The sequence below is a fragment of the Neofelis nebulosa genome, chromosome 2 (genome assembly GCF_028018385.1).
Source record: "Neofelis nebulosa isolate mNeoNeb1 chromosome 2, mNeoNeb1.pri, whole genome shotgun sequence".
Lineage (NCBI taxonomy): Eukaryota > Metazoa > Chordata > Mammalia > Carnivora > Felidae > Neofelis > Neofelis nebulosa.
In genome coordinates this window covers 118,231,616-118,253,321 of record NC_080783.1, presented here as the reverse complement: position 1 = coordinate 118,253,321, position 21,706 = coordinate 118,231,616, and the positions used below count along the sequence as shown (strand labels likewise).

The 21,706-nt window shown below is 44.5% G+C and overlaps 1 long non-coding RNA gene across 2 annotated transcripts; it reads left to right on the top strand.

The window, feature by feature from the left end:
• The first annotated feature begins 1,004 nt into the window (after window positions 1–1,004).
• Window positions 1,005–19,790, top strand: LOC131492043 (uncharacterized). 2 transcript variants are annotated; one of them, XR_009251813.1, is made up of 4 exons: window positions 1,005–1,142; window positions 12,220–12,267; window positions 15,637–15,785; window positions 18,293–19,790. It is a non-coding gene; the product is annotated as an uncharacterized LOC131492043 (long non-coding RNA). The 2 variants fall into 2 exon arrangements; XR_009251810.1 differs by lacking the exon at window positions 15,637–15,785.
• The last annotated feature ends 1,916 nt before the right edge of the window (window positions 19,791–21,706 follow it).

Below are 21,706 nucleotides of genomic sequence, written 5' to 3'. Positions count from 1 at the left end.
ACCTTCATCCTCACATTCCGCTTAAGACACGGTCTTACACAGAGGTGCCGAGGTCTATGTGCCACGCATTTACAAATAGGAAGAACTCAGGGGGATTTAGAGAGCCAAAGAATTGGTTGGCAGTACCTGTAAGGGAAGGGCTGTAGACGTGGGATAGCAAAAGAGACATCCTTCCACATCTACTACGTGCAGGGCTTTGTGTGAGGCACTCTTCACCTTATTCTACTTGGAGATGAGAAGACAGACAGATGACCTTCTAAAGACTGTCTGAACCATCCATCACGGTCTCCTGGACAAGAAGCCCCACCTATGGGCCCAGCCTCTGCTAAGTAGAAGAGAAGGGCCATCTTTTGTCCACAGTCAGCTATGCAGGCAAAACAATTAGTATCAATGACAGTACTCGATATGTGTTTGTCCTCATTGTAAGATGATATCCTAAAGTGTTAAGTTAGATGAGGAAAACAAATCTTTTGGAAAACAGATTCATACAGTGTGATCTGTTTGTTGTGCTTTAGTGAAGGAAAAAGGGCAAGGCACATTTATTGAAGGCCTTCGAGGTACCAGGCGTTTTCACCTCATAACACCACAAGGTAGACAGTGTGTTATTATTTCTGTTTTGCAGGAAAGAAAATTCAGCCTCAGAGAAGTTTAGTAAATTGTGCAAGCTTACTCAGTTGAGAAGTGGAGAAAAGGCCTGCCTGATGCGAAAGGTCAGGCACTTTCTCCCCATGGCCGTGGAGGAATTCTCATGGAACCCACGGCCTGGTCAGAGAGTGGGGCACAGGGCTCTCCAGGTGGGAGCAAACAGGCCTGCAGATGCCACAGAAGGAATGGGCTCCAACCCCAGCAAGAGAGACCTCGTTTGGCCATGACCAGGAAGGTGGCGCAGCCCCAGCTGAGATTTCCAGGCAGAGGCACACTTTTTCTACAAGTCTTTTAAAGGTGGCATTTTGAAAATTGCTCCTTCTTATTTTTTTTTTTTTCTGTTGCTTCTCCTTAGAGGCAAGAGGGCAAATGAGAAGACCTTTGAATGTCCTTCTACCTCATGAATCTTTGACTCCCCGAGTTTCCTTCCCAAGACACTGTGGTCCAGATGTTTGAAGAGCCTCCTCCCTTAGAACCTACAACCATAACACATGCAAGTAAGTTCTGCCGGCATTTAATTAAGAGAGTGATGAGTCCCACATGCCCCCTCGGAGGTCCTAAGTAGGTAACTGGAGCCATGGTTAGTGGGCTGAACTCACCCTTTCCTGCCGGTGGAGAGGCAGACACCACAGGCATAAGCCGTCCCCTTTAAGACTTTTGCTTTCCAGATAGTGGCTAAAACGGGCAAGAACACCCTGTTCCAAGAAGCAGAAAGCAAAAGAAACACAGACTTCCTTGCCCCTGGTGCTTTGGTCTATGAATCTACTCTTGATACATCTCAAGTTTTAATCCCAAAGAAAAGCTCAAAGTCACAGCCATACCTCTTCTCGGGCTTCAGGCAGATGGGAACTTTTGGGATCCCAAACTTAAGGATTCTTTTGTAGTGGGCTTGGGCCAGTGGCCTCCACGGACGTGAGAAGAAGAGAAGGAGGTGGGGGAGGAGGAATCCAGTATCAGCCAAGCCTGATTCTTGCCCCCTAAATTCAGGGCATGAAGACAACAGCTGGATATAGCCTCCCTGGAGCTTTGGAGTACCTGGTCCAGGGATTTCATTTTATGACCCAAATGAGACCTTTCTCTGGGAGATCTTGGGATGGCATTTGCCCTCTAGATCCAAAAGGAAGTCCTTGAAAGCAAGAAGACTATGAATTTCACATTATTTTAGTTATTATGTCATTATAAGCAACATCTCGGGTTAACAATGCACACCTCTTTTTCCTGTAACAGATTCTGCATCCTTGGTCTACCCACCTCACAAAGACCGAAAAGAACTTACTCCTCCTTTGTTCTGAAAGGTGTTTTCAGTCAAGTCCAAGGTACAATACCAGGGGGTCTAGTGGCAAAAGTAATAAAAATACAAGGTCAGGAAACTTTTTGCCAGATATGCCATTAACTCAGGTGCCCTCAGACAAATCATGCCAAAAAAGAGGCATTTCCTTGTGTTTAAAATAGAGATACAATATCCCACGCCTGTCTTGATAATTTAGACAATAATGTTCAAAACCTAACTCAACAACAAAGTTTTCATCTCCTCCTAAATTAGTGCCCAGCTTCAACTATAGCTGCTAGGGTCAAATTATTACAGAAGATTAGAGGCATATTTAGGAGATTAAGATTATTCCATTTCTTCAAAGTTTCATCTCACATTCAGCAGCTAAATACTCAAAGTAAAATGGATAAGGCTGGGGGCAAATCACCTTGTGGTTAAGAGTACTTGGGTTCAGATCTTGGCTGCACCTCTCAGCAGCTATGTGACCCTCTTTGGCATGTGGGGACCCATTTGGAACCCAGGAGTTGGTGGGGAGATTATTGTAAACTGAAGACATTTGAGATTCATCAGACAGAAGAAGAAGCCTTGTTGGAGCTTCCCTTATCTGACTAAAAGCAGCAGCTTCTGGGAAATGAGGCCACCATAAATCCCCTCTCTAGGGGGGAGTTGCATGGCCGCGAAGAAGACAGAAAGATCACCACACCTGCATAAACAAACATTATCACAAACTTTCTTATCTCCCATTTGTTCTAAAAATTCATTTGTCCTTCCTAAAGAAATCAATTTGTTCTTCCCATAGAAGCCTTTTCTCCCTCCCCCTTTTGCACTACCTAAGTTTAACCTTTAACCTTAAAAATTTTTTTTTCACTGTTTATTTATTTTTGAGAGAGAGAGAGACTGAGCGTGAGTGGGGGAGAGGGAGAGAGAAGGAGGGAGAGGGAGACACAGAATCCGAAGCAGGCTCCAGGCTCCAAGCTGTCAGCACAGAGCCCGATGCGGGGCTTGAACCCACAAACCGCGAGATCACGACTGGAGCCAAAGTCAGGCACTCAACTGACTGAGCCACCCAGGCACCCCTTAACCTTTAACCTTTTAGTGAGCTAGCTACTTTTGTTAGCTTCCCAATGCATATGAATAAACCTCTTTTTCCCCTGCTATCTATCTTCTGTCAGTTTAATTCCAAGCCTCCAATAACTGAACATAAAGAGTAGAGGAAATTTTTTTCTTCCTGGCAGCCTCATCTGGCTCACTTTTGAAATGAAAATAACATGGGGCGCCTGAGTTGAGCATCCAGCTCTTGATTTCAGCTCAGGTCATGATCTCACAGTCATGAGATTGAGCCCCATGCTGGGCTCTGCACCAAGTGTGGAGCCTGCTTAGGATTCTCTCTCTCCCTCTCTTTCTGCCCCTCCCCAACTTGTTTTCTTTCTCTCTCTCTCTCTCCCCCTCTCTCTCAAAATGAATCAATAAAATTAAGTAAACATTTAAAATGAGAATAACATAGGGGACGACTGGGTGGCTCAGTCATCAGTTAAGCGTCTGACTCTTGATCTCGGCTCAGGTCTTATCTCAGGGTCATGAGTTAAAATCAGAATAACATAACCATGAAACTTATAGATGGGTTATGAAGATTGAATGAGATATATATGTTTGGCATGTAGTGACTGCTAAATAAATATTCTCTCTCATATATATAATACAGACATATATACCTACACATCCATGTAGATAGATAATAGACATAGATATATATACATACATGCATACATACATACAGCATATAATGAATCATGCATCTGTTCTCAAGATTAAAATTAAATTATAAATTATAGAGGGGAGACTACTTTGAAAGAAATGAAAGATAAAATGGTGTTATCAATATTACAGCTATAAATATTTTGTCCATTTCCATTGGTTCCTTTGACCAAGGCCACCAGATGGGGCCACATAGGTGGGACACCGCACACATCCAAAGGTGCCATTCAAATACAACCTTCCCTTTGTACCTGAGAGCACATTTCAACTGCTTTTCCAGGTGATACTGCACTTCCCCCCACCATCCTCCTCCAGAGTTTGAGGAATAGCACCTACCCTGTAGAGTCATTTATCTGCTAATCATGAATCCAATGAAGGTATACTGAGGACACACACTGTGCAGGGACAGGGCATATAGAAGTAACAGAGACATAAGTTCCCCCCATACTTTCCATGGCTGGGGAGAGAGCCCCGGGCACCAGCAAGTAGACTACAATGTAATGAGTGCACAAGTGGGCGTAGGTACAAAATGGTACAAGGGGGTTGCAGCAGCTCCCCCTGATTCGCAGTTTAACTTTTCACAGTTTCAGTTACCCATGGTCAACTGTGGGTCTGGAAGCATATGATCCTCCTTCAGACATATCATCAGAAGGCCAATAGTAGCCCAACACTATGTCACAAGGCCTGTGTCATTCACCTCATTTCCTCTCACAAGGCAGGCATTTTATCATCCCACATCATCACAAGGAGTGTGAACGCAGTACAATAAGTTATTGAGAGGGAGGGAGAGAGATCACATTCACATAGTTTTTGTCACTGTCTATTGTTTTAACTATTCTATCTCGGTCTTAGCTACTTGCCTAATTTATACATTAAACTTTACCATAGGCGTGTATGTGTGGGAAAAAAAGATAGTACATATAGGATTTAGTACAGTCCGTGGTTTCAGCCATCCACCCCTGGGGGTCTTGGTACAAATCCCCATGGATAAGGGGGCACTACTGTATCAGCTTTCCTTCAAAGTGGTGGTGGTGGTGGGGTAGAGGGCAGAGTGGTTATCAACAATAGCACAAAGTAAGAGTCTACTTCCCTTCAAAAACAAAACTCCCACAAGCACCCTAACAAAAAAGACTTAACGTGACTCTGTAACGGGGTCCAGACGGCCAGAGAAAGCCAGTGGGGAATCTTCTTTTATGGCAAAAAGGGACTGGCCATTCTGTTAAGTGTTCATCAAACCTCTTAGGCAGGAGGAAGGATCAACACTGCCCCCCCACTAACACCAGACCCAAGCCAACCCTAGCTTTGGAGTATGTGGAGGGGAAGAGAAGAGACGGGGATCTAGCACTTAAGCCCCACATCCAGTGAATTTCAGATGTTGATTCTTATCTAACATGAAGACTCAGTTCTCAGATGATGGACCAAAATCTATCAGCTCCAGACAGACTTCTCTTTGCATTGACATGTCCTCTTTCAAAGAGGCTGAAACTCGGAGTCAGAAGACTAGAGATGGACTCTCAGCCCTGTCCCTTACTTGTTGTGAGATCTTGGGCAAACCACTGAGCCTCAACGTCCTCATCTATAAAATGGTGATATCGTCTTCACAAGTTTATTCTTTGAGCACAATACAACTTCGTTATTATTACATGCTATGGAATGGAGGTAAGATCTCAAGAGAGAAGCAGTGGCCCAGAGGCCCAGCTGGGGCTTGCATGCCCTGAGCCGCCGGTCCACCAGTCCATAAGGAGCCTCTGTAACTTGTTGCAGAAAGGAGATCTTGCCCTGGAGCATTGTGCTACCAAGCTGGTGAGCTCAGCCCTTCCCTGGCTCCAGCATCTTAATTTGTAAAGAAGGAATTCTGAGGCTATCAGAAAGGAAGTCAGATTGTTTTCGGAAAACAATAGCCAAGTAACTACAAGTCATTAGCTTCCTCCCTGGGGCCTGAAATCCAGCTTGTCTGGGTAGCAGAAAGGTCTGGTGGCACTGTTTACTTAAAGATCTCTGGACAGGACCCATAAATTCATTCCTGTGCATGACTTTCTGGAATGAGAGGAGGTGAGTCATGGAAATGGGAGAACTTCTGAGAGCGGAGAAGAGATTTCTATTTCTTCAGAGCACAGCTAAATCCCTGATGCTAGCCTGCCTCTCCTGGTGCCCAGTGGACATCTTCCTTTCAAGATGACTCTTAATAGGTTTCTTCCCAGAGCAGAAAACAAAGAAACAGAAACAAACTCTGTTCCTCGCCTTTTCCCTGAAGGCCTCTGAGAAGCTAGATGCTTCTCAGGCAGGGTGCTCTAAAAGTTTCTCTGGACAGGAATCCCCTCAGTGACAGGAGCAGACCCAAGTTAGGATCCAGAATCATGACTTCTTAGATGCTTGTCTCCACCACACAGCTATCAAGGACTCACAGATGACAGAACACCACCGGAGCTTGACAGGAACTTAAAGAGTGACTGTGCCAGATGAGGATACTGAGGCCCCCAGTGGGGAGGTGGCTTGTCCCAGGTCAGAAGCAGAATGCAGATCTTTCAAAGAATTAAGGAAACCTGGGGACTTCCCTTAGGGCTGAACAGGCCAATTAACTGATAATAGATCCTCTGACCTCTGTTAGGCCTCTTAGCTGAAAGTCCCTGGAGCGTAACTAAGAACTAGAGAAAAACATGATTGCTTGACCTCTTTAGGTCCTGGAACAACTTGTCTCCAAGAGCTTAGGATGGCTCTAGATCCGGAAGGTGTTTGAGAGGAGATGCAAAATTCGTTCTTGAGCTCTTTTTAAACATCTCTGGCCAAATCATGAACTTGCTGATTTGGACTTTAGCCAAAGGAGCTTCTGTTACATCCATGGACCCCTAGAAGGTTTTTGGTGAAGTTCATGGGGCCTAGAAGCCCTTGCATTCATACACAAAGCTTTAGGGAAGAGGGATCGTTGTCTTGATCTGATTCACAGAGCACTCTCGACCCAGAAAAGCTTAGAGATTACCGCTCTAGACTACTGCTCTACAGCCAAGAAAGGTCATTTTTCACCAACCTCCAAAGTAATTGAAATGGCTGACAAATCTAACAGAGGCAAGCATGGCCTACTCCTTCCCTGGCCTAGAAGTCTCTTACCAAACAGGTTGAAATCTGTCCCACAGACATGAGGTGAGTTTCTCAGTTCAGACTTCACCTGTCAGATATGGAAAGGCCCTCTGAGATCAGGTTGTCCGTTCCTTTCTTTTATAACTTGCAAACTCACACAGCTACCCAAGGCCAGTACCCAACACAAGTCATCAAGTTGACACATAAAATTAACCACCACAGTAAGCAAAGGAGTGCTGAGGAAGATACAAATCACTAGCATAACTAGGGAACCCTGGGCAACTCCAGCCAACTTGATCAATGAGAAGTAATACTCATTAAAAAATGAGTTAGTGGTGCCAATCTCCAAGAACTCTTCGGTCTTGAAAACTGGGTGCCAGGCTACCAAATGGAGTGTAAACCAAAGAATTTGTCCATAACTTTACAATCTTTCACAAACTAATAGGGATTTTTGAAATACTTAGGGAATAAGAAGGAAAGGGTCAAGTAGGTCTCCAAACCGAAAATGGCTGTGTCCCAAAGCTCCAATGTAACCTGGTGATGTGGCATTGGGAGTATGTTTCCGCATAGAAATAACGTGGTAAAGGGTAGTTGGCTTCCCAGGCTAGTCCCTAAAAGTTTATTTAAGGCATAATGCTGCTTAACTACAACGTGGAGAGTACTGGAGACTCTAACAACCTAGTTAAGATGGTCTCAGGATGGGAAATAATGATGCCAAGTTCTGACTAGGGACTCCAGGAATACATCCCCTTGGAGTTTCCGATTGAAGAGTCTCTGCCCCACACCTACATTGAGGATGGCCTGTTCCTGCCTCCTTCTCTTCATAGTGAAGGGAAATAACATTTATTGATATCCCAAGTTTCTTAATGCAATGACTGACCTCTTCAGCAAAATCCCCTTCATAAATGAATCTCTGGGCCCAGCCACAAATAGAATGTTTTATTTTTTCCAACACTTACGGTGTTTTCCAAGTATCGAAAGTAAAAGTATATTATGGTGAAATTTTTGGTAGTGCAGAAAAAGTATAAACAGGACTTAAAATCACCTATCATCACTGTGACAATATTGGTATCTATTTTTTGCCCACCACATTTTTATCATTATAAATTTTACAAAATCGGAATTGCATTATGAGCATTGTTTTCTAATTCACTTAACAATATGCCAGGGATATCTTCTATGTCAATAGATATACATCTTCTTCACCTTTTTAATGATTATCAGGAGTATAGTGATGGGAAATGACACCCAGAGGCCATACAATCTGCTGGTGCCTTTTCTCTGCAAGAATGTTACCACCGCACTAGAATTTGCAAGGATTAGCATCTGCGTGCTGTGTGGTACCCCCTAGACTGATATATCTCCTACGCCCCTTGCTAAGTCCTTGGGTTACATAGTTTCCTACGCTTTGGATTTACCAAAGTTCATTTCACTCCCTAGTATTGGGCATTTCAATATCTGTTACTAAAATATTACTTGTTGAAGGTAAGTAGCACCCTTTTAAATTTCTAAGACAATGTAATTTGGTGCTGCTGACACATCCCCCTCTCTGCCCCAAGTGAGTTACTCTGAGTTACTCCGTGTGATTCTGAGTCCTCATTTCAAAGCCTTGCAAGCAGATCGTGGGAAAAAGCAGAATTTCTGAACAAAACAATTTAAAACAAAACAAAAAATACTAGGTTCCCCCATCCAACCAACCCCTTCCCCACCACACATAACACACAAAAGGAAGTGTGCTGGGTGAGTGGTGAATAAGTGGAGATAAGAGTGACCTTGACAGACCCTGAGAAAACCCTGCAAAAATCTTGAGAGAAGATTTCTATGGGTAAACATGGTAGAAGTTTAAATCCTGGGCAACAAAACCAAAGTTTGTAAAAACCCTCTCCAACCTCCAGCCCTACCCCCACCCCCACCACCCATGGAGCCTACTGCCCCCAGAACAACTATCTCCTGTGCTTCTTGCCTCCAGTCCTGCCCAGCTTTCAGTAAGCTTATAAGGGTCTGGAATTGAGTAGCAGCTATGCCCATGGAGGCGAGGACATGTGCAAGACACAAAGGCTGATGGGATAGTGAGAGCCCGGGGACAAAGGTGCTGATTGGGGACTCAGGAGATGTAAGCTCAGATCCTAACTGACATATAGAGCTGAGTGACCTTGAGAAGTCACTCTTGTTCTTTGGCCTCAGCTTCCATGTTGGTAAAAAGATGAGATTGGGCTAGATTACACTGACTCTTCCTTCCAGTTCGGTGTCTGCGATTCTAAGCAATTGGTTTTCTCCATACCAAGCCAAAGCTTGGAAGAAACTGAAGTTTGTCTTGGGTGCCTAGCTATATCTACTCTTGAAGCTGCTCTCTGGGGAGCACAAAATATGTCCCAGACACTTTTTATTCCAGATGGTGGCACTGTACTAAAAACTCAAGGGTACTCCAGATAAGGAGAATGGAAATGAGCAAACACTTGAAGGTGTGTTTCAATCAGGACAGTTTCATCTGTCAATAGCAGAAAGCCCAGGTGCATCCAATCACACTGACACTGTACTGTGGGAAAGTCAAGGATGGCTTACTCTTACTTCTCCATTTATTTATTTGTTTTAAAAACCCACTGAGTTTGGTACTGTGTTGGGAAATAGATGTACAGGTGACTCAAACATGGCCTCTATATTAAAAAAAAACAAAGCCAAGAGTGTCATAAGGTGTCAGGGGTGCCCAGACCCCTTTGAGAACCAAATGAGGGGTGTAGGGGTGTTACCAACCAGGCATCCCATGGGCATAGAGATCTAGTTGGAAGAAAAAGTCTGCCTTGTTTAGATCACCATGTGTAGGAGGATATCCTGGTATCTGGATTGAGGGAATTGGACAATACATGCTGGAAGTTGGTGGCAAAGACTATAAAAAGGATCAAGATGGAGCTCTGATCTGGGAGGAACATTGAGTGGAAATCAGGAAGCTTGCCTGTCGGCATCTATTCACCCTACACACAAGGGTGGAGAGAGAGAAAGTCACATTCCAGGTATGGCTTATGGACTGTGGATGTTCAAGTGACCTCTTTGTGATGGTCTAAGTTCAGGTAGACATGAATAGGAGGGAACCATGACAGGTGACTTCAAACAGGTAACGGTAACAACAGCAACACCACTAACACTTACAGTGCCAGACCGTGATCTGAGTCTTTAATACATGGCGGCTCATTTCATCCTCATAAAAACTCTGTGGGGTGAGTGCTAGTGCCCCCATTCTACATAGAAGGAAGGCAAGAACAGAGACCGTGTCCAAGGTGACCTTGTCCAAGGTTGGTGGTACAGCTCGGATTTGAATCCAGGCAGTCTGGTTTCAGCGTCCGTTGTGCACGCAAACACAAAATCAATCACATGACGATGTGATAAGTGCCACAGCAGAGCTGAGGTCAGAATGCTGAGGTCAGAACCGAGAATGGGGCAAGTCATGACCGTGCCAGGGGGCTCCACAGAAGAAATGACATTGTGGCACATCTTGAAGAGGGAGTAGAAGTTCTCCAGAAAGAGAAATGGGGTGAAGTACATCTCAGGCAACATGAGACAGCATGAGCAAAGGCATGAGGTGAGAAAGTGAGATGGCATTTTCAAAGACCAGTAAATAATTCTACCTAGCTGGACCAAAATGTATGGGGAAGCTTGGCTTGCAAAGAAGCCAGAGTTTGGGGCCAGATTTTTAAGGGCTTTGCAAACCACATTAGTTTGTTCTGAGGAGAGCCAAGGAAAAGGATGAATCAGGACTGTCCTCCAATCTTCAGGGGCTCACAGGGTGATTTCTCAGTTGCCCTATCCTGGATCACTCCCAATATAAAATCACTTCTGCTTTGGCCACGTGCTCCCTGCTTTTAGCTTCCCCACCCCCTGCAATTACAGGTGGAGCTCAGGGCTGGGCACTTAAGTCCTACTGCCAGTCCAGGGCCGGAAGCACACATAGCTTCTAGAAGGCAGAGCTGGTCAGGACACCCCAGTAGCTTTCCACCACAGAATCCTGGGCTCCTCTCTCACCATGCAATCCCCAAATCCAAGAAAATCCACAATGGATGCCACCAAATAACTTATTTTCCTTAGACTCTCCAGAAAGAGCCCTAACATTAAGCCCCTTAGTCAGAAGGCTCCCTTGGACTTTATAAGTGACGGGATGAATAGACATTTGGACTTGACTCCCCCAACAACTTCCAGTTCACCAGCGGATTCTCATTCTCTCCAGGGTACCCCTGCAGCTTTACCAAACATCATGTGTCTTTCAAGTCACTGTGTCTCTATTTCCAAAAGTTTCCCCTTCCTCGAAGTAGACTAGGATAGACCTATTTATAGGTCCCAGGCCACCTGCTCCTTGGTGCCTCTGCTGACCATTGAGAAAGAGGCTACTAGAGGTCCTGTAGCCTCCATGGCAGAGCGACACACTCATGGGAACATCCAACAGCGGCCCCAAAGCCTTCAGAACAAGGCATGTCACAAAGAACTCTAAGCGCAACTCCAATGCAAGCTCTGTCCCTTGTGGCTGTGTGAACGGGCAAGGCCCTTAACCTCTTCGGACCTGAACATCCTCCTTGTAAACGGGTATTCCTTTTGTGAAAAAAAGACTGTTCTTCCTATGACAAATCCATCCCAATGTTGTAATGAATTGATGTGTTCCAAACTGCAAAGTGCCATGCAACCGATATTATTAATCAGATTCTTGCTCTCCACACTGTGGGGAAAGCTCTTCCTATGAGTAGAAACTCTTCAGGCTTGTCAGTGGCATGTCAACAACCAGGAACAGCTTAGCCCAGGGACTTGCCTATGACTCTAAGGCAGAGCAGGCAAAGTGCAGAAAGTATGTCTGGTCAGCTTCTGCATAAGCCTGGGTGGGGACCAGCAGGGGAGGCAGGAAGTTTTTCCCACTGCTATTATTTCCATATGCCTTCATGTGCCATTCTCCTCCTGACCCCAGTCTCAACCCTCAGGCCCAGGTAGTTGGGTGGTGCTCAAAGACTCTGGAGTCCAGAAGCTGTTGGCATAGACCCTCCCCAGTGTTGAGGGGAAGCAGGCAGATTTTAACCCAAAACCTTATAAGATGTTTATTTGTGTTTTACTTTTGATAAAATAATGAGGCAGACAAGTTGAAGACAGGTTTGGATCTTTCCAGTTTGGTCAGTTGAGACCACAAAGAGCATCTTGGCCTGACTGGGAAGAAGTTTGCAGGTAGGACAGAAGGAAGCCGGGCATACTGAGCCCAGAGGAAGGAGGGACACAAATGGAGCATCCTGGTATTTGAAAGATTGGCACTAAGAGGAAGATCTGGCTTATTCTGGGCAGCTCAGAAGGGTGGAGCTGGGATCCAAGGTAGGAATGAGGAGAAAGAGGAGGATGACTCACAGGAACTTACTCTTACTGGAAATCTAAAATGCTTCACAAGTGTTATGACATTGAATCTTCACAACGATAGCATGAAATGGTTACAATTATTGCCTTCTATTTTACAGGTGAGGAAACCAAGGCATAGAGGCTAAACAGCTTTCCCAAGCTTCACAGTGAGTAAATGACTGAGCCAGGCTCCAAATCCAAACATTGTAGTTCTAGAATCCTATATAAGCTTTCTGCCTAGTATGACAAAGTACTTTCAGAGTTCACCCATTTAAAAAAAGAGGCAGAGAGAGCTGTTTTATGGAAATATTTAAGCCAAGACTAAGGGGCCATTTTCATGGGATGCTGGCTCAGTAAAGATTTGTTGGCAGAAAGTATCAGAAACCAATGCTTACTACTTTGGGCTTGGGGAGGAGGGAGAAGGGTGCTTGGTGGGGGGTAGGAAAATGGAAGGAGCAAGAGAAGAAAGATGGAGAGGAAGAGGAAAATGAGGAGGAGGAGGGGACATTTGTTGGAAGAATGTAGGGAGTGGAATGCAGAATAAAAAACACTTCTGAAGATCCAGAACTTGAAGACCAGAAGAAGGATGCCTAGGAGCTAGGGAATAGGAACTGATTAACCATTTCTTCGGAGCACTACCTAAATGAATCAGCTCTAATGGATTTCTGTCTTTTTGCCATTCTGCTCAGGATTCAAATTCCAGGAAAGAACATTCCCTCGGCCTAGCCTTGGGAAAGATTAATGATTTTTAAAAAATCACTAATATTTATGGTGTTTTTATTTTCTACCAGGCACTGTTCTAAGCACCATATTTACACATGTTTTCTTCTCACAATAACCCTGTGAGGCGGGTACTATTGTAATTAAGAAACTGAGCCACAGAGAGTTTGAGTTATCAGTCCAAGTTAGCACAGATGGTCTAGTGGTAGAGCTGGGATTTAAGCCGAGGCAATGTGGTGCCACCATGTTATGTGTCCTCTAATGTCAACAGGGAAAGAGTAAGTCCCTCAAAGCAGAATTTTTGTGTTGATGAAAGAGGAGAATGGATGTGAAGAGATAAAACCCACAGATGTTCCCTCATGGCTGGGTCCTGTTAGAGGGAAAAGGTGACTTCCTGCCAGGAATTCCACATTCAAGTCTCCATGCTTACCCTCTGGCCATTGCCAGGGGAAGACAAAAGCAAGCAAGGAGCGAAAAGATAACTAAATATCAGATGTACAGCAACTAAGCTGTTAGATATCTACAATGAAAGGACTGGATGAAATACAGATATAAGAGCATTAATAATTTCTGAACAGGACCCAGCCAAATGACAAAATTCTGAAAGAATAAGAGCCACGCCTAGGGAGGGCAACATGGAAGACAACAAAGAAAAGATGCCAAATATGGAAGAACTTTGAGAAACTGAGATCAACTGGAGAAAAGCAGAGGCCAATTTCTCACAAGTAGTAAAAACGTGATGTGAAGCTCTAAGTATTCCAGGAGGCCGGATTCCATGGTGGTTTGGGGGGAAAATTTAGAGTCAGGCTGCTGGGGTTAAATCCTGCCTCTGGCACCGTCACTTGTGGTCCTTTGGCAAAGTTGCAGGATCCCTCTGAGCCCCGGTGTTCTGATCTGTAAAAGTTTAATAATGTCTATGTCGGAGAAGTTTGCGAGGATAAAACAACGTGTGAGGATGTGTTAAGCACCGTACCTGGAGTAGACCAAGTGCTTACTAAATATTAGCTACTTAGCCACTATTTGTTAGCTCCTGCAAGCCCATCACGGTCTTGGGACCGGCACACAGGGGCCCCTGGAACCAGCCCCATTTGGGGAATCACAAGCACCAAGCCTATAACAGCAGAGATCTGGAGCCAGCATGGGAGGCCAGGGAAGGCAGTGCTGGTGAACAGATGAAGGCATGCATGGAGGGGCCCTCACCAGGTAGATGCTCACGAGAGGGAGAACAGTCTGGTCTGAGAGTCGGGATAATGGAACACCAGAAGTGAGGCCCTGGAACAACATTCCACCTAAACTATAATTGTAGGAACTCTTTGTATAACTCTCAGAAAACCCCTTTGAGGTCTCCCAGGAGCCAGAGAACAGAGCCCTGGACTGGCAATCAAGAGCCAATCTGTTGATGCCCACTAGGTTCTGGGGCCATGAGTAAGCCATTTATGATTTCAGGGTCTCAAGTTCCTTGTCTGAAAAAACAGGGGCAATGATATCCACCTCAAATCACTATAGTGAAGAGTAAATGAGGCAATGCCTGTAAATCTCCTGGTGCATGGTAGGTACCAAGTAAATAATAACATCCCTCCCTCCCACCCACTGGTATAAAAACACCCACTGGTATAAAAACATTAAACAGGGAGTTCAGTGGAGCCAAAGAATAAGGAAAGTGGCTACTTTTTAAAAAAAAAAAATTTTAATGTTTATTTTTTATTTTTGAGAGAGAGAGAATGAGCAGAGCAGGGGCAGAGAGAGAGGGAGACAGAATCCAAAGCGGGCTCTAGGCTCTGAGCTATCAGCACAGAGTCCAATGCAGAACTCGAACCCACGAACCGTGAGATCATGACCTGAGCCCAAGTCAGACGCCCAACCGACTGAGACATCCAGGTGCCACTAGTGGCTGCCTTTTGAACTTAATTTCCAGAACATCCTTGCATTCAAGTGAATCCATATCTTTTCCAGTCTCACAGTCCAGAATGACCTCTCCACTCCATCCCATCCTGCCTTGTCTAACAAAAATCTTTATCCTTCAAGGCCAAGTTCCACTATCACTACCACAAGGAATTGTTTCTAGAAATTCTCTCAGCATGTGACTTGTTCTCCAATTTTGCTCTTATTTCCCTCTGCCTTGTGCTATAACCAATTCTTGAAGACAGAGAAAATGTCTTACCCATTGTGGTGTTATTCACGGTCTAGGCTACACACACATTTTTTTTTAGCACTTTACTTTCATGGGGTCTGGGGAGCATCCTGCCCCCTGAGTTCTTGTCTCCGTCTGTAGCAACACCTAGCGTGTCCACTTTGGCCTCTTCAGTACTCCCCAAGAAGGGAGGAGGGGCTATTCTAGTTAGGAAATTTGAGAACAAGGGCCAGCCATCCAAGGCCAACTTGACCATTCAGTACAGTGGCTAGGGTCCAAATACTTGCAGGGACCCACAAAAAACTGTTTTAATTTCTTTTAAATTCGGAAGAAAAAAAGAAACTTTTTCAGGTTAGGTCCAAGAAAATGTTTTAAAATGTAATGCTAAAGTAATGTCATGCTACTATGTTCATCTTTATGCCAATGCATTTGTAATTTTTAGTATCTTTTATGGAAGCAGGGACCCCTGAAGGCAAAAGGGCCTGTGACCCACAGAAGTCATGGTGCAGCTCTGTGGGCATGGGTGGCTCAGATCCTTCCCCTCTCTTCATTCCCTGCCTGCCATCATTTAGCCCCTCCTCCATGCTCACCATTTGATAAGGCCATAGCCATGTCCGGTAACTGGGAAGAAAGGCCCACTGTTGTTATATACCCTAATCTAAGCCTTTGCTCTTAGATGCTCTAGGCTCATCAGTACTAAAGGCAATATGTTGACATCCTTCTGCCTGGACTGGACTGTTCTCACCCATTTTTCCTAACTTGGACAGAGGAAGGGGATGTCATTTATTCGGACCCTTGCATTCATTGTATTGATCCTTTAAATGACCTTGCCAGGTAAGTATGATGTTTATTCAACAGATGAAGACATAAAGAACAGAGAGTTTTCAGATTTGAGTCAAGGTCAAGCAGTTAACAAAAGGATTTGGAACCCAGACTTTTGGACTCCAAGTTAAAGCTCCTTTCTGCCACTACATTAATTAATTGAGTGTTGAATCAAAATGGCCAGAGGATATTTACCAGGCACCACAGAGCTTGGTTGAGATCTTCCCAAAATTGTTAACTTGGCAATTAGAAGCTCCAGCTGAAACCTTCGACATTTGCCCTCCCCTTAACAAACACTTTATAAAGTTCCAATTCCATTTTCCTGCCATGAAGACACTTCATCAGTTGGAATATATTTTGACACTCTCCTCTGCTATCTTTGTAGGAACATATTGCGGGGGGAGGAAGGTCTTTCATATACTAGAGTACTTGGAATAAAAATATAATGTTTGATTTTCATGGAGACAGAAATATGAATAATAATGTACCTTTTGAAATTAAATTTCTATTCCGGGAGGCCAAAACTCAAGATAAGCCCTTTCTACTGTCTGGCCCACAAACTTGCCCACTGAGTCTTGGAAGGGAAAGAGGCTTTGGGGATGAAACTAACAAACAGCTGTTCTTGTACTCTTATTCCAAGAAGACTCTTTCTTGTTTCCTCTCAAACTAAAACCCAGTAGATCCGTGGTCAAATTTCGAATCCTCAAATATTTGCCAAAAGAAATGTTTTGGGAGAAAAATATCTCCCAATTTCTTTGCCAGATGAAATTCCAATGTTGTTAGGCAAGATGAAGTACATGATTTGCCAGAGAGGAGTCTCTAGTTTCCACCTTGAATTTGTGTGCATTTCTGCCTCACCTTGTTCCTATCCACCAACCCCAAGTAATTGTTAAGCTTGACTCACCCAAGTGCCTAGAGCTCCCTAACAGCAAAGATTTAGACAAGGTTTTGAGTAAGCTGGATTCTGTTTATAAGCTAGGCTTGTGTTCATAACATATTATGTTCATAATGATGAACATACAATGTTCATAATGATATTCATAAAATATTCTAGAATATGGTTTTGCAAATACAGGTGAACCACCTGGCCATCCTAGGGTAGCTCTCTTTGGTGTGAGTACTATAAACTTTGCATTCTCTTCTCTCACTCATGTTTCACACACATAATTAACTCTTCCTGTTAGACTGTGAGCCCCATGAAGGCCTTATTCACAGCTTGGAGCACAGTGTGTAGCTGTATAACAAAGATTAAGAGCATGGGTTCAAGGGGAAGACAGACCTGGATTTGAATCTGACTGAGCTACTTAATTCATTGTATGACTTATAGAAAGTGACTTCCTATTACTCAGTTTTCTCATCACTCTTGTTCAGCGCTCACGGCTCCCCCCGATAGTCCAGCTGTGGGAACCGCTGCCTTCACGGCCTCAGGGCCAGTGCGGGGCAGGAGTGCAGCTTGGAGGGGGCTGTCTTTCAAATAAGGACTGAGGGGCATGTGTGTGTATGTGTGTGTGTGTGTGTGTGTGAGACTAAGATGAGGGACCAATGTAAGGGTACCCCAGTAATAATATAGTAAAACCCCCAACACAAATGTGATCAAATGAATTGTTTTTTCAAACTAAGGAAAAGCTATAGTCTATGCAAATAAATGTGTTAAGGCACTCAGTTGTCCTCAAAGGCTAAACTGTCCCAACTCCAAACATTTTCTAGGATTTTCTAGTTGTAATCGGTCCTAGGAAATGTCCAAGAAGCCCTAGAACGTAATTATAAACAAAAGTATCTAAAACATCGCAATTGCATTAAAGGTTTCTGACCTTCAGAGTTCGGGATATTCTTTCTTTGTTTAGTTACTGCATCAGATATTTTGTTAATTTTTCCTTTTAATGATTTTCTCTTTATGCCAATATCTGAGTTAGTATCTTTTAGACACTCTTCTTTTCACCATGAAAAGGGCTTTTTTCTTCTGATTATATAAATAATACATACTCAATGTAAAAAAAAAGTTCACAATACGTAAACCATAAGGAAAAAAGTAAAAAATCACCCGAAATGCACTACCCGGAAATAATAACTATTAATATTCAATGATTATATCTGTGTAATCTATATATCAATATTTATATTTGTATAGATATATACAAATATGTGACTTTTCACAAAAGTTGTGGATTTTTAAAAATTATGAACACCTGTTTTTGCTTAAGTGCAGTGTTCTATATATTCCTGACATAAAGATCCAGGAAATAGGGTAGTATCTGATGCGTATCTCAGATTTATCTACCTATATATATATATAACTAGCCCTATGTATCATACAGTGTCTATAAGTAGGTAGAAATTTCTATGGCTAGCTATATATACAACTGCCTAGAGATCAGCTTATATGATGTGTGTATTTTTATTTGGCATCCTAATATGAATTCCTACACCGTCAACCCATCAACCTGCATGTATCATAAAGAATAGGACACATCTGTGCTTCTAAAAGTTTAATGCATAATTTGTGATTTGTTACTTTACAGGTTAACCTGGCCTATGTCCCAAGGCACGTGGTGTACCATGGCTTATGGACCAAACCTGAGATCGGGAGATCTTCTGATCAGGCGCTAAACCCAGCAGACTGTTTGAAATTCCAAATCCTAAGAGTGATCGTAGCTCAAAGGGAAGCAGAACACAGCCAAAAAATGTCAACTCAGAAAGGCACCTCTGGTATCAGCTGCAGCAAATCGCTCGCTTTAGGGATGACGAGGCTGGGACCCCGTGAAGTGGACGGCGTACCTAGCGCGGCTGAAGCTATACTTCCTTTCCTGAAACATCATCCCACTTCTTTCCATCAGCTTTTGTTTCCCGTTACATGTGGCACCGCTGTTTTCCTCTTCTCCCAGAGTACACTTGCCCAGGAAGTACTCGCACCTTTTTGGTTCAGACATTTTCAGAGATTGAGTCAGAGGTGGAAACAGGGGAAGCAGGCTCCCTGAGAAATCAGATCCCATTACATCTAGAAAGGGCAGAGGAAATAATAATAATATTAAAACAACGTGTAACAGCTCTACAACAATTATCGCAACAGCCAGTCCATGTAGCACTATGTTTCCAACACTGTCCTTCCTACTTTAAATATTAATTTATGCAAATGATGTGTGTATATCATCTGATCCAGACAACGACCCAGTGAAGGAGCCACTGTTATTATCCCCTCCTTACAGAGGAGGAAACCGAGGCACATAGAAGTTAGGAAACTTCCCAGGATTATAAAAGTAGCGAGTGGCAGAGCCAGGATCGTGAGCCCAGTAGTCCAGCTCTGGAGTCCAGCCTCTTGCCCACTAGCCCCCCATGGCCCCTCACAGAGGCAGGAGTACAGACATGCTACGGTGGTATTGATGACATGGCAGAAGCAGAATTCATCCAGCCCTTGCCTTTGTCACCCACGTGGCCGATGAGCGAGCAGGGCAATCCTGGCCCCTCTTCTCCGTTTACCCTGCCTGGATCTGCGGCTCCTGCCCAGAGCTTCCATAACTGTTTGTTGGCCCCCTTTCTTGGTTCATTGTTCCGTGTTTGTTTTTTCTAACATTTCACGAGAAGATCTTAAACCTATGCAAAAGTAGTCCAAACAATAAAAATAAATCCCCATTACCCAGCTCCTACCCACAAGTGTCGGTCCCTGGGCTTTAAAAAATACATCATTTGTTTCATTTTCTGCCCTTTTTTAAATTTTTACTTGTTTTGAGACAGAGAGACAGAATGTGAGTGGGGGAGGGGCAGAGAGAGAGGGAGACACAGAATCCAAAGCGGGCTCCAGGCTCCGAGCTGTCAGCACAGAGCCTGATGCGGGGCTCGAACTCACAAACCGTGAGACCATGACCTGAGCCGAAGTCAAGACACTCAACTGGCTGAGCCACCCAGGCGCCCCTCATTTTCTGCCCTTTAAAAATATGTTTTCATAGGCTGTATAACATGCTTATATATTAACACTGTCAGGCATTTTATGATTTATGGGTAATTAAACGCACATACGTTGGAGGACACGGTCATACGGCACTTAGAAAAGTGTGACTACCAGTGATTTATGGGCATAACTGACGTGTCAAAGCAGAAATGCAGTCGGAATATCTGGGTCCAGGCTCTGGCTCCACTGCTCACTAGTGCGATGACCTGCACAGGTCACCTCCCTTCTCTGAGCATCATCTTTCTCATCCATGAAATGGGGCTGGTAATTCTACCCACCTCTCAGGATTGTGTTCGGGGACGTGAAAGGCTTTACGACAGTAACAAGCCACATAGAGACGAGGAGCAAATCAGACTAACACAAGGTGGGTGTCTATGGCACCAACACTAAAAGCTGAAATCCAAGGCCGCAAAGGTCAATTTGAGGATCACACCAAGAGGCATGAAGTGGAGAATCATTGCCAACCGAAGTCACCTACGTGGGCTTTAAAACATGGCCCCTTTGTCCTTCCCTGGATATATGAGGTGGCTGCCGTCCCAGCTGGGCCCAGGATCCTTTCGGGTCAGTCAGTGCCTTATGGGCTACGGAGGTCATGAGATGATTGAGGAAAGGAGGCTGGGCCCCATTTTATCTCCCCAGCCCCACTACTTTTTGTAGCCTAGTTAGATGTCTTCTTTGACTGACATCTCCCCAAAACCTGCAGTAAGGAATTCTCTCCTCCAGTCCTAGTCCACTAGCTTGGCCGGCCCCAGTCACCTGGCCAGCCAAAGGGAATTCAGAGACAGCCCTTCTGTTCTCAACACTATAGATTCTATTGTTTTTTGGGGTTTTTTTAATGTTTATTTTTGAGAGAGGGAGACAGAGCGTGAGTCGGGAAGGGGCAGAGAGAGAGGGAGACACAGAATCCAAAGCAGGCTCCAGGCTTCTGAGCTGTCAGCACAGAGCCCGATGCGGGGCTCAAACTCACGAACTGAGATCATGACCTGAGCTGAAGTAGGACGCTTAATCAACTGAGCCACCCAGGCACCCTGGGACATATATGTTTTTGATTACTTAAAGTATCCTAGGTGACCTTCATGAAAATCCTAGGAGGCAAGTGTAGATCTTCTAAATGAAGAAAGCAAGAGATTAAGTAACCCAGCCGAGGCCACATTGCTAATAATGGCAAAGAGACATCCAAATGTAGCACTGGGTGTTGTGGAGACTTTTTCTTTTAATTTTTTTTTTAATGTTTATTTTTGAGAGAGAGACAGAGCACGAGTAGAGGAGGGGCAGAGAGAGAGGGAGACACAGAATCCGAAGCGGGCTCCAGGCTTCTGAGCTGTCAGCACAGAGCCCGACGCGGGGCTCGAACCCACGAACTGCGAGATCATGACCTGAGCCGAAGTCGGATGCTTAACCGACTGAGTCACCCAGGAGCCCCTGGATTCTATTGCTTAAATCATATTTATAACATTTGCCAGCTACCCTCTGACACTGTGCCTTATTAGGCCAGTGACTGCTCTCACTCTGCCTCCAAGGACACAGAACAGGCAGGACTGGCCGCCTACAGAAAGTGGAGTCAAGATGGCACCCAGGATGGTTTCTACCACCAGTAGAGAAAATACCAGCATGCTACTCTCTCTTGATGGACACACTGCCACCCAGACCACACCCAGCCCTGCCCACTGCTGCCCAAACTGTCCCCAGCCTCCACTAATGTCCACCCCTGGAGCACAACAGTCCCAGCCAGGCCCACCACTCATGTGAGGGAGCTGACCTCTGTTCTGAGGGGCTCCCGGCCTCTCACGGAGGAGACAGAGCAAGACAAATGCAGTCCCTCTGAATAATCACGCGTCAGAGGAGCAAATAAACACAGACAGACCAGCTGCCACAGCACAGGGAAGCCGAGAGTAATTGAACTTGTACACATTTTAGAAGCCACTTGGAGAATATTTTTAAATTGGGATATTTCTGCCCCAGAGTCCCCCTGGGGACTTTGCTCACGGAC